A 12,310-nucleotide genomic window follows, 5' to 3' on the forward strand; every position below is an offset into this window, starting at 1 on the left:
ACAAATAATGAACACTCCTTTGGGGCCACTAAAGGGCCTTGCCTTCGTTTCCGAGTCTTGGTTTAGAAGAGTGCAATTGACTAAGAAACCCTTTGAAGGGATCAACTTTCCCGTCTCGTACTAGTCTAAAGAACTTGGCAACATCCGTGTGAGAGGGGTGCATTGGGGAGAACTGTTATAGATTCCAAACATGGATGCTTGTATGGCAAAATATGTTCTAATGAGGTTCAAGGTCCACATGGGGTGCCATTATGGAAAATTATAAGGAATTATGGGGTAAGATGGAGCTAGATCATATTTTGGCATTATTTGTGGTGTGGTGATAGGTTCCTAATGAAGTTTTCCCAGAGGTGTTAAGCGTGACTTGTGTCAAGGATGCTTCAACAGTGAACAATTTGGAGATTGCAGGTGGCTTTTCTTGATGGAATAGATGCTTCATCGAAGCAGCGCAAGCTTGGGAGTTAGAAGCGTCCAATGAATTTTTTTCACCTATTGCACTCCACAAATTTATGAACAAAGGGTTGAAGATTCCATTTTGGGCCCCATCCAAGAAAAAGGTGTTCATCCGCATTCCCTTGTTTTGTCACGTCATTATGAACAATACACTCCCATGGAAGAAAATATAGAGAGCAAAGGCCCCTTTGAAAGCGACTTTCTTTGCTTTGACTGTATCTCTATGGAAGATTCGCACCATGTAAAATTTAATAATCTTCAACGAGAAAGCAGTCTAAGCAGAAAATATGCTCTTAAAGGCGCTTAAGTCTTCCAAATATTCCTCCAAGGATATCAATTAACATATGAGTTTGTGAGAACTTGATAGAAAAAACAAACAGTGAACACTCCTTCTTTAAGGGCATGAAAGGGCCTTGTCTTCGTCTCCGACTCTCGGTTTAGAAGAGTGTGATTGACTAAGAAACTCTTTGAAGCCATCAACTTTCCCGTCTCGTACTCTTTTAAAGTACTTGGCGACATCCAATGTGCTACCTTACAGCTGAATATGCTACCTTGCCCTCCGCATTAGAAACATTTCTCACTCAAAACAATTCTCAGTTTGCTAAGTTCACTTTCAAGCCATATACAGATTCAAACCATTAAAAAATAAATAAGTGCCCACATATACTACCTTGAGAAGAACACCTTCATGCCAATTGCATAAGCTTTGGATTTGTGAGCTACAGGAAAGTCGGTCATTCTCTACAATCTAGGTCTTTCCGCATGCCTCTCCTAAGCATGCCTCTCCTAAACGGTAGCTTCCTCCCCTGCTGTGATTCCAATTCCTACTCTCAATCAAGCATAAAGTGTGAACACCCTCTGCCAATAGTTCTAAAACCCTTGTACCTCAAGAAACCCACCCTACTATCCCTCTCTGACCCTGGCTATCAGAAAGTAAAAACTCAATCCAACGGCGTTTCCACCATTTTTTATGCCTTCAATTGCCATTTTGTCTAATTTTTAGTTCAACTTTTGAAAGCAAACATGCCATTTTGTGATAGTTAAAGGACATATCACTAAGATTCATGCATATGTCCAGCAAAAGAAAAAACAGAGAGAGAGAGAGAGAGAATAAAAAAAATAAAGAAACTACACCTAGGATCAGTTTTCAACCAACATACTTAGGGGATACTTGGGAAATGAGATGAGATGAGAATTTTGTGAATGTAAGATGGTTTGTGAATAGTAACAAGATGGTTTGAGTTAAGTATTTATTGGATTCTAGGAAAGGAGAGAGAAAAGGTTGAATAAAAATTATTATAACATTAAAATATTGTTATAATATAATATTTAAATAATATTTTTGTTTTGTGATTTGAAAAAGTTGAATTGTTTTTTGTTTCTTGTTTGGAAATTTGTGAAAGTTGTAATGATTAGTTTGAAAGTGTTTGTGTTTGAATTGTTTGGGAAGGAAATGAGATGGGATGAGATGGAAATTATTTCCAAACATCCCCTTACTGACCATGTTCTTTTAAACTGATTAGCTGAAAATCTCAAAACTTTCATGTTTGAAAATGTCTTGCTTAACTTAGAATTTGGCTAGAAAATCTGCTGGCCTAACGGTCTAAAGTTTGAAGGCTTCTCACTTCTACGATCACAGGCGAAAACTCGCCAGAAAATGACATCACTAAGATGCATGTACATGTCCAAGAAAAGCAAAAAAATAGAATAAGAAAACTAGGAAAAAAGAGGGAGAGAGAAACAACTTCAGGGATCAATTTCGACCAAAAGATTTGCTGACCAAGTTAAATTAAATCAAAATTAATTTAACCAAAATTAAGGTGGTGTTATAATTTTTTAGTAGTAGTAGTTAGCCAGCATCTTAAGAGTAGATAATCCATCACTATCATTTATCATTTAGTCATATGCATAAAGGAGGCTCTGAACTTGCATGTTTTAACCAAACCGTACCTTGGCGAAATTGTAGCAATGAATGCTCAAAAATGAAGCCGCAGTTGCACATGGATGACAAGGGCTACAAATCGAGGCGATGAAAGAAATGCCCACAGATAACATGGGTATAATTGGAAGGCTACAGAAACTGAGCCGCCCACTTGTTTGTGCAATTTTTCAGGAAAAATGGGGTCAAGGAAATGAGAGAGTGAAGGGTGCATTATTGTTTTGCAGAGGTCATTTTGACATTCTAGCCAGCACAGCATGTGAGACCTTTGCAAGCAGAAATAAAAAAACTTATTACATGGAGACAGGAGAGCAAACTAACTCATAAACTACAAATTTAGACAAAGCTGACTAAGTTAGTGTATGTTGAGTAAGTAGAAACATGTGACAGTTAAAGTAATTAATTTAGAATAAGTTACATGTCTGAACCTTTTTTATGAAGATTGGCACAAAACGAGGAGAAGAAAATATCATTTTGTTTGACTCTTCCTAGTTTATTCATTAAAAACATGCAGGAATATAAAGATCACTGTTATGCCAACAACCCACTTTTTTTTTTTATTATTTCAATACTCACTGTACCATTCAGTACAGAATATATAATTGCCTTCTCCAATATTAACTAATGCTCACCTCCACCAGAACCCAACAAAATAAAATTTTGTAAGGTAACTACCCCCACTTATCACTCTAGCATTTTGGCAAACCTACCCAAAGGAATGGACAAATCAGAATTAATATACATGCACCTAAACTGCCTTGACCTGAGTGAGAACTGAAAGTAAGCAACCAAGTGATAAGGATGAACATACCTTCTTGAAAAAACAAATGGCGTTTCTCACGGATCTTTCATCAAATGTTGGAATGCATGCAATAAACTATAAATACCTGTTCTGTCTATAATAGCATCGGCCACACCACCAAATACAGGAACTCATTGGGAAAAAAGAAATAGCAAGCGAAATATCCTGATAACATAAAATGAACAAATGAAACCGATAATATTTTAGCAAACCCAACAACATTATAGACAGCATATAGTTGTTGATTTGATGGGAGATTGCGAGAGGGAGCAAGATGGTGAGCGTAAATAGGGCCAGGGGTTTGGGATCTATATCGGAAATTCCGCAAATCTCATTCCGATCCGACTTCAATCAGAAAACTAAACATATTTCGGCCGCAAGGGGAATCAACAAGTGTCAGCCGCTGCGGTAGCTTTGGACTGCCCAGCAGAGAAAAACCGAACAAAGAACCGCGCTCATAATGTCTTACGATAGCCGGTTATATTCAAGAACACCATCAAATATCACACGCTTCTTCCCGCAAATCTACCAACGTACGTACAAATAAAAAGTATCAAGAGTCCAAACACCACAGAGTCAGACGATCAAGAACAACAACAAGAACCTGGCCCGGCGCATCAATCTTTATGCCTCCGCGATTCTCCCTCACTCGGGAAGAACGGTTAGGCTCCGAGTCTCTGAGGTTTATAAACAAAAAGCAAACTGCGGGGGTATAAATGTATTCGGACGCTGTTTCCTTTTCTAACCGTTGGCGTGAAACTTGTTTGGCAAGAAAGGCATGAGAAGTTTGCCCCATATTCTCAATTTTTCTATTTTAAAAAATCAAAATCAAATTAAACATCTTCAAATATCAAAAGAATATAAGTCGACTATTTTATTTTTCAAATTTTCATCCAATAATTACCCAAACACAAAAACTATAATAAATTTTATAAATTCAAAAAATAATTATTGTTATTAATTTGAATATTATAAATCAAATTTTACTTTTTGAGTTATATGAAATGTGTTATACAAATCAACTTGAAAATATGATAACTTGTTAAAAAATTTCATTCCAACAATTCAACCCTACCATCCATTAAATTTTAAAATTGCATTAATATAATTAAGACTTTAATATAATTATAGACCCTAATGATATTTACAGTTGTCAAGTGTGTAAGCACTACGTACTCTAGGGGTGGGCAACGGGTTCTTGCACCTCGCTGCCCCGCCCCACCCCTGTCCCCCCCCCCCTCCCCCTCCCCCTCCCCCTCCCCCTCCCATATGGGCAAGGCAGATCCCCATTCCTCCAAATGCAGGGAGCGAGTGGCCCCGCTGAGTGAGGACTGGTTGGGCCCAACCTCGGCCCACTTTTCCCCCACCCCGCAATATATATAAATATAAAAGAATATTATATATATATAATAAATATATTTATGTTTATTTATATATTAGAAAAAACCTCAGTCATAAAACGACGATGTTTTGTCTATGACAGAACAACGTTGTGTTATGATTGAGGTTTTTTTAAAACACTCCATACCAGAATGACATTGTTTTGTCATAGACAAATCGACATCGTTCTGGTATAGGGTGTTAAGTTCCCTCCCCCAGACCCCCATTCCTCTCTCTCTCTCTCTCTTCAATCGATGTCGCTTCCAATCTCCTGCTCTGTCTGTGACTCAATCGTACACCATCAGGACTATTGCCGTCCGTCTGCATCTCCGTCGCCGAAGGTAAGTTTCTAAATTGATTCTCGAACTCTCATTGACTTCCACTTGATTTTTTTTTTTTTTTTTTGAGTTATTGAGGATGGGATTAAATAGAGAAGTTGGAGGATAAGATGTGAATTGTGTACTATAGAGAATCGATTTGTACATGTGTTTTGATGTTTGTGTTAATTTCTTGTGAGCTTTTTGACTTTAGAGTTTCGGATTGTATCCATAAATTAGTTTAGAGTTTCAATCTAAAACTCTTAATTATGTTGGGGGTTTCAAGATAAGTGTAACCACTGTAGTAAAGTTTATGGATATCACTATAAGAAATATGATACATCACAATTAAAGATCTACTTAAAAGAGCAATGCAAAAAGAGTCAAATATTAAAATCCTTACAAAAGAAGAGTTAATCTAGACTAGAGATTGGACTAAAAAAATAGCAAATGAGAATAGTGGGGATTCAACGTTAAAAGGGGTATACTAAGTATGATCCTAATGAGTGTAGGAAAAATTTAGCTCATATGGTGATCATGGACAAGCTACTTTCACTTTGTAGAATGGAAATGGTTCAAGAATATTTTAATTACTTGGAACCTAGGTTTAATCTTCCTTCTCGTCATACAATGCAAACGATATTTAAAAGCATTACAAGAAAGAGAAAGATTTGTTGAAAGGCCAATTGGCAGATCAAGTAGTTTGCCTCATTACCGATACTTGGACATCCATCCAAAATTATAATTATATGTCTTTGACTATACATTTTATTGATTGTGGTTGGACACTACACAAAAAAATTGTAAGATTTTGTCAAATTTCTGATTACAAGGGTTAGACGGTTGGGAAGGTCTTAAAGGCTGCAATAAAGGAGTGGGGGTTAGCACAAGTTTTGATAGTTATAGTTTATAATACCTTATCTAACGATATCGCATTGGGATATCTTAAAACCTATCTTAGAGAGGTAAATGAGATAATTTTAGGTGGTGACTGTTTACATGTTAGATGTGTTGCACATATTTTGGATTTAATTGTCACTAGTGGTTTGAAAGACCTTGATGACTTGGTTGCACGGGTCAGAACAGCTATAAGATTTGTGAGATCTTCTCCTGTTAGATTGGAGAAATTCGAGACTGTTGTGAGGAATACGGACATAACATCCAATAAGGGTTTTTGTACTGATCTTCCTACAAGATGGAACTCAACCTTCTTGATGTTGGAGGCGGCCCAAGAATATAAGGCGGCCTTTGCATTATTGAGTGATAAATACATTTAATATGTAAAATATTTTGATGAGTAGAGGAGATTATGGAAGCCTATTAATGATGATTGAGAGGATGTTACTACTTTTGTAGATTTTTTTAGGCTTTTCTATGAGGTTACATTGAGGCTATCTGGTTCTTTGTACTCTACATCTAATGATTTCTGTCAGCAAATATGTAAGGTGAAAGAAAAGTTTGATGAAATGTGTAGGGGTGACCATATTAGGATGTTAGAGATGATATTGATGATGAGGGTCAAATAAGACAAGTATTGAGGATATTTCAATAGGCTAAAGATTTTATTATATGTGGTTATTGTTTTTTACCCCCAGTATAAAATTGAAGGCATGGTATATGGCTTGGGACTTGCGCACGGAACGCATGGGCTGAGTTTGTTGTGACATGGGTTAGAGAAACCATTGCTAGATTGTTTGATGAGTTTACCATAATAAGGGGTGGTAATATACCTACACTTACCCCCCGCCTCATCTAGAAGTCAAGGCGGGGAGAAGGCGTAGGTTGGCGTGGGGTGAGAGGTTAGAGCATAACCGTCTTCTAGTCCGTCAATCTACATAGGCTCAATCGGAGGTAGACATATACTTGACAGCAAATTTTCACCCATATGCACGAGACTTTGATACATTAGCATGGTGGAAGACTAATGTCGTGAAGTATCTCGTCTTTGGAGAGATAGCTCACAGTATTTTAGTTAGGGGTGTACCGGTCCGGTCCGGTCCGGTTTTGGACAAAATTTAGGACCGAACTGGTATGTACCAGTTTTGTATTTTCCAAAACCAATTACGCACCGATTACTCTCCTAAACCAGTATCTCCAATTTTACCGGTTTCCAGTCCGGTCCGATCCGGTTTTCCAGTTTTTTAAAATGTAAGTTTGTCATTAAAAAATAAAAATCTGTTAATAAAAAAATTGCTTCAAAAAATCTATTCCTATTACAAAATCTGTACTACTAAAAAAATCTGTTTTAGTAAAAAAATCTGTTTTGGAAAAAAAAATTAATATTAGTTATAAACTTATATATTAGTATAGTTATATAATATATTAGACTATATAATAGTATTAATATTATATAACTATTAATATAGTTATATATTAGTATTAGTCATAAACTTATATATTAGTATAGCTATATAATATATTAGACTATATATAATATAATTTAATATATATATATTTTATGTTTAAAGCATATGATCAATTAAATTTTCATCTTCAAGATTAAACTTTTATTTTATAAATTATAATACATTATCTTATATATAATTATATTAATAACATATAATCAAACAAATTATAAATGTTCATATTTAAGATTAATAATTTATAAATTATAATATGAAATTATTTTATATATGATATATAATTATATATATTATATATAAAAATTTCACATAAAAATTATATATTATATATAAAACTAATATATAAGATATTAATTTTTATATTTTTTTCTCCCAACCGGTCCGGTCCGGTCCGGTCTCGAAAATCGTAGAAATGGAACCGGACCGGTTCTGGCCGGTTTGCATAATTCAAGAACCAGTTCCGGACCGGATCGGTTCAAAACCAATCCAACCGGTCCGGTCCGGATCAGTTTTCCGGTTTTCCGATTTAAATTTACACCCCTAATTTTAGTCATCCTTATTAGAATCGTTGCCTCAGAGTCGACCTTTAGTACCGGAGAGCGCATATTGGATCAATTCTGGAGTTCATTGTTTGTTACAACTGTGGAGGCATTGATTTTCACATGAAATTGGATTAACGGGATGAAAATTCATGTTTCAGATGTTTTTGACTATGAGGAGGTTGACGAGGAAGAGAGTGGTGATAAAACTGAATCTGGTAATCGTTGATTTCATTTTCTTATTTTGACTTATTTATATTCATTTCATCAGTATTAATTTCAAATTTAATTGTTCTATCAATACATGAGATGACGTCTACCTCCGCTATAGTATAACTTCGTGGTATTGGACCCTGTCATTTGCCATATGCCCATAGGTTTGTACAATTGTCTTTCTCCTTTAATTATTTTTTGTATTTATATAATTTTTTATATCTAATTATTTTTCTTGTATTTTTTTGGCTTTTATAATCTTACTGTCATATGCTAAATCCTAATCCCATGCCCAAGGACCCAATGATCTATTTTCATATTGATCCCCATCTCATCTTGGTTAGTCAGATTTTTGTTTGTAATTTTCTCATTTCTAATATATGTTTGTATTTTTAATTTTTATTTCTTATTTTTAATTCTAATTAATTTTCTTATCAAATTGTAGCTCATTGACTTTTCCACCCATGGCCACCCCAAATGTCAAACAACTCAATTACAAGTCTGGAATATTATTCTTGTATAGTTGTATTCACTTATTTGTAATGTTGCTACAATGTCCCTTAATAGTGTATTTTATTATCTTTTATTTAAATTATGTGACAACTTTAATATCTTTTAGATGAATTTGTAATTTTGTAATTATTTTTTCTTAATTTGTAATGGCTTAGTTATGATTATTAATTTATTAGTTAGTAGTTGTTTGCAACTTAGTACTATATTCGTTAGAGCAAGGTCAATCGTCATCTCCAAAGCATGGTCATCTGAAATCATCTCCAAATATGGTCATCTGAAATTTCAGCCTACAATTCTTGGTAATCTTTCTTCTACTATATTTCCTACTGATAAACCTGCAGACCTTGATGAACCGATAACCATTAGGAAAGGAATTAGAACATGTACCACACATTCTATTGCTAAATTTCTATCCTATCATAGACTTTCTGATAATCATAAGGTCTTTACATTCAAAATTTCTCACATATTTGTTCCAAGGAATATTCATGAAGCACTAGACCATCCAGATTGGAAATTAGCAATTCTTGAAGAGATTAATGCACTCCGGAAGAATGAGACTTGGGAGATTATTGATTTACCTAAAGAGAAGAAGTGTGTAGGATGTAAGTGGGTGTTCACTAAGGGTGAACAGGAGGAACCGATAGAACCGTTCGGCACCGACTGGAACCGTCCAGAACCGATGGAGAACCGGACGAGATGTGATGGGAATTTGAAGAAATCGACACCAGTCCGGTTCGGTCCCTGTTCAAATCGGTGAACCGACCGATATAATTATATATATATATATATTTAAGTCTGAAACGACGCTGTTTCAGACTTGGTTTAATCCTCCCCCCCTCCATGGCGTCTTCTCTTCTTCTTCATTTTTGTTTCTCTCTCTCTCTCTCTCTCCTCTCTAAGACAATAGAGACGCATCTTCCCCCTTTCAAGTCCACCCTCCAGCGGCAAGGAGCCCACCCTCCAGCCATCCCTCTCCATTGTTCCCAATTCTGGCAAACAATGTCGTTCTCTCTCCCTCTCTCTCTTTCTCTCTCAGATTCTCTACAGACTGTGTCTAATCAATCTTGTGATATTTGTTGTAAGATTTTCTAGTTTTTTGTTGTGAATCAATTTGGAAATGTGAATCACTGAATTTCTGTGTTTTTCACTCCATAATTCCTCTCTCTCTCTCTCTCTCTCTCTCTCTCTCTCTCTCATCATGCCATCGACAACGCCAGCAAATCGACCAAAAGAAAACCGAGACCGTCGTTGATGGTTTTCTTCCCCTTCACCGGTCAAGATGTTGGTTTTTCAGCAAATCGGTGTAGTTTCGATTTTGGACCAAAACTGCACCGACACCTTCAATTTTCACCCCTAGTGTTCACTGTGAAATGCAAGGCTGATGGCAGTGTAGAAAGATACAAGGCGAGACTGGTAACCAAGGGATTCACATAAACCTATGCAATCGACTACCAAGAAACTTTTGCTCACGTGGCAAAGATAAATTCAATCCAAGTGTTAGTATATTTGGTTGTACATTTTAATTGATCCTTACACCAGTTAGATGTAAAGAATGTCTTCTTAAATGGAGATCTAGAGGCGGAAGTTTTTATGGAATTACCACCATGTTTTGAAGGTAAACTTGGTAGAGAAAAAGTGTACAAATTGAAAAAGTCATTGTATGGACTCAAGCAATCCCCTAGAGCTTGATTTGAACGCTTTGAAAGGGCTGTAAAGAGTCAGGGTTACATTCAAGGTTAAGCTGATCACACTATATTCTATAGGCACTCAGGTGAAGGGAAAGTTGTTGTTTTAATTGTCTATATTGATGATATTATTTTGACAAGAAATGACAGCAGTGATAATTGAAAGATTAAAAAATGTACTTGCTAATGACTTTGAGATCAAAGAACTGTGCAGTTTGAAGTATTTTCTTAGTATGGAATTTGCAAGGTCTAAGAGAGGTATTTTTGTTTCACAAAGGAAACATATACTTGACTTGCTTGGAAAAACAAGTTTATTAGGGTGTAAAGCTGCAGTGACACCCATAGAACCAAATCTAGAGTTACAACCTGCCAGGCCTAAAGAAGTCACTAATAAAGATCAATTTCAAAGACTGGTTGGAAGATTGATTTATCTTTCACATACATGCCCTGACATAGCTTTTGCAATTAGTATGGTAAGTCAATTTATGCACTCACTTGGACCTGACTTCTCTGCTGCAGCGTCCGGAATTCTAAAGTACTTAAAGGGAACTCTAAGTAAAGGTTTATTTAGTTTATGGATGAATGTAAAGAGCACTATATTAACACCCGATCCATGATCGTGGGTCGGGGATAATTATTTTCTCCATTTTGGTCTGTTGTTCGATTTTTGGCTTTAGCAATCACAATAACCATTTAAATTATTTTGTTTTTTAACCTCTCTTGCTAAAACTATTGACAGTATCTAAATGTATTCTTCATAAATTAACGTATTTTTAGTACCCACTTCTCAATCATATATACCAAAAAGTTATTATCAAATCTTTACCCACTTCTCAATCATATATACCAAAAAGTTAATATCAAATCTTGATAATTGATAATATTAAAATTTTCAACCTAAGTAAAATAAAAAATTTGCTTGGTTTTTATTATTCATCTATTTTCGCAGGGGAAAAATCTGATTAAAAAGACATAGAATAAGATATAGGAATAAAAAAATATGAAAACTTTAAAAGAAGAAATTATAACTCTAGAAAAATGAAAGAATTTTTGAGTTTTAGTAAAACAAAATCTATAAACATGTATTAATCTATTCAAATATAGGCCAAAATTTTGGGTTTTTAATTAACTTATAACTTCAGATTTTATAAACTTGTTGGGGTCTGATTCTTTATTTTCACACGTATCATGTATTAGATTTTGGATTTTCAAAAAACCAATAGACGTTTTTCGTAGTTTTAAGGAAACTTACAAACACTCCCTGTATTTTTTAAGAACTTTGAGAGACTTTTAAAAATTAAACTATATTTGCTAACAACAACATTTGCTACTTAACAATACCCAGAATTAGAAATCTCGTATAATTTAGGCCTTTCCAAGCTACCGGGCTCAGATAAAGTTTTTCAGGTCCATATAAAATAATAATAATAATAAAGTTTTTGCATTTATAAAGAAACTACTATAAAAACATAGTAGAATTTACATTAATTGATTGTAAAATGAGCAATAAGATAATTTAAAAGAGTAAAAATAAGTTTTCTTTTTACTTCGTTGCAGCAGTATTTTTTTAAAAACATAAAATAAATAAAAGACTTTTTTTAAGGTCTCTAAGGGCTCGTTTAGTTATACAAATGAGATGAGAAATCTATTAATAATAGTGAGATAATATTTCTCTCTCATTACTAAAATCCCGCAATAATATGTCAATAATAATATTATAATAATTATATTATAATAATATTTTAATGTTATAATATTTTTATTCAATTATTTCTTTCTCTTTACTTAAAATCCCATAAAATATCCTAAAAGCGTTCAAAAGGGTTTTTTTTTTTAAACGAAAATTTTTTCGTGCCTAATGGTCGTTCGAATGCCAATAGGTCCATTCGAATGGATTTTTTAGGGACAAAAAAAACTTCATCCTTAATAATTGTTCGAACGCCAATAGGTCCATTCGAACGGATGTTTTGGGGCAAAATTTTTTCATCCCTAATAGTCATTTGAATGCCAACAATTACATTTGAACAGATTTTTTGGGACACATTTTTTTCGTCCTTAATTCACGTTTGAACAATATCACTTGATTTAATGTTTTTCATTCAC

This window comes from Juglans microcarpa x Juglans regia, chromosome 1D (assembly GCF_004785595.1).
Source record: "Juglans microcarpa x Juglans regia isolate MS1-56 chromosome 1D, Jm3101_v1.0, whole genome shotgun sequence".
NCBI classification, from domain to species: Eukaryota; Viridiplantae; Streptophyta; class Magnoliopsida; order Fagales; family Juglandaceae; genus Juglans; species Juglans microcarpa x Juglans regia.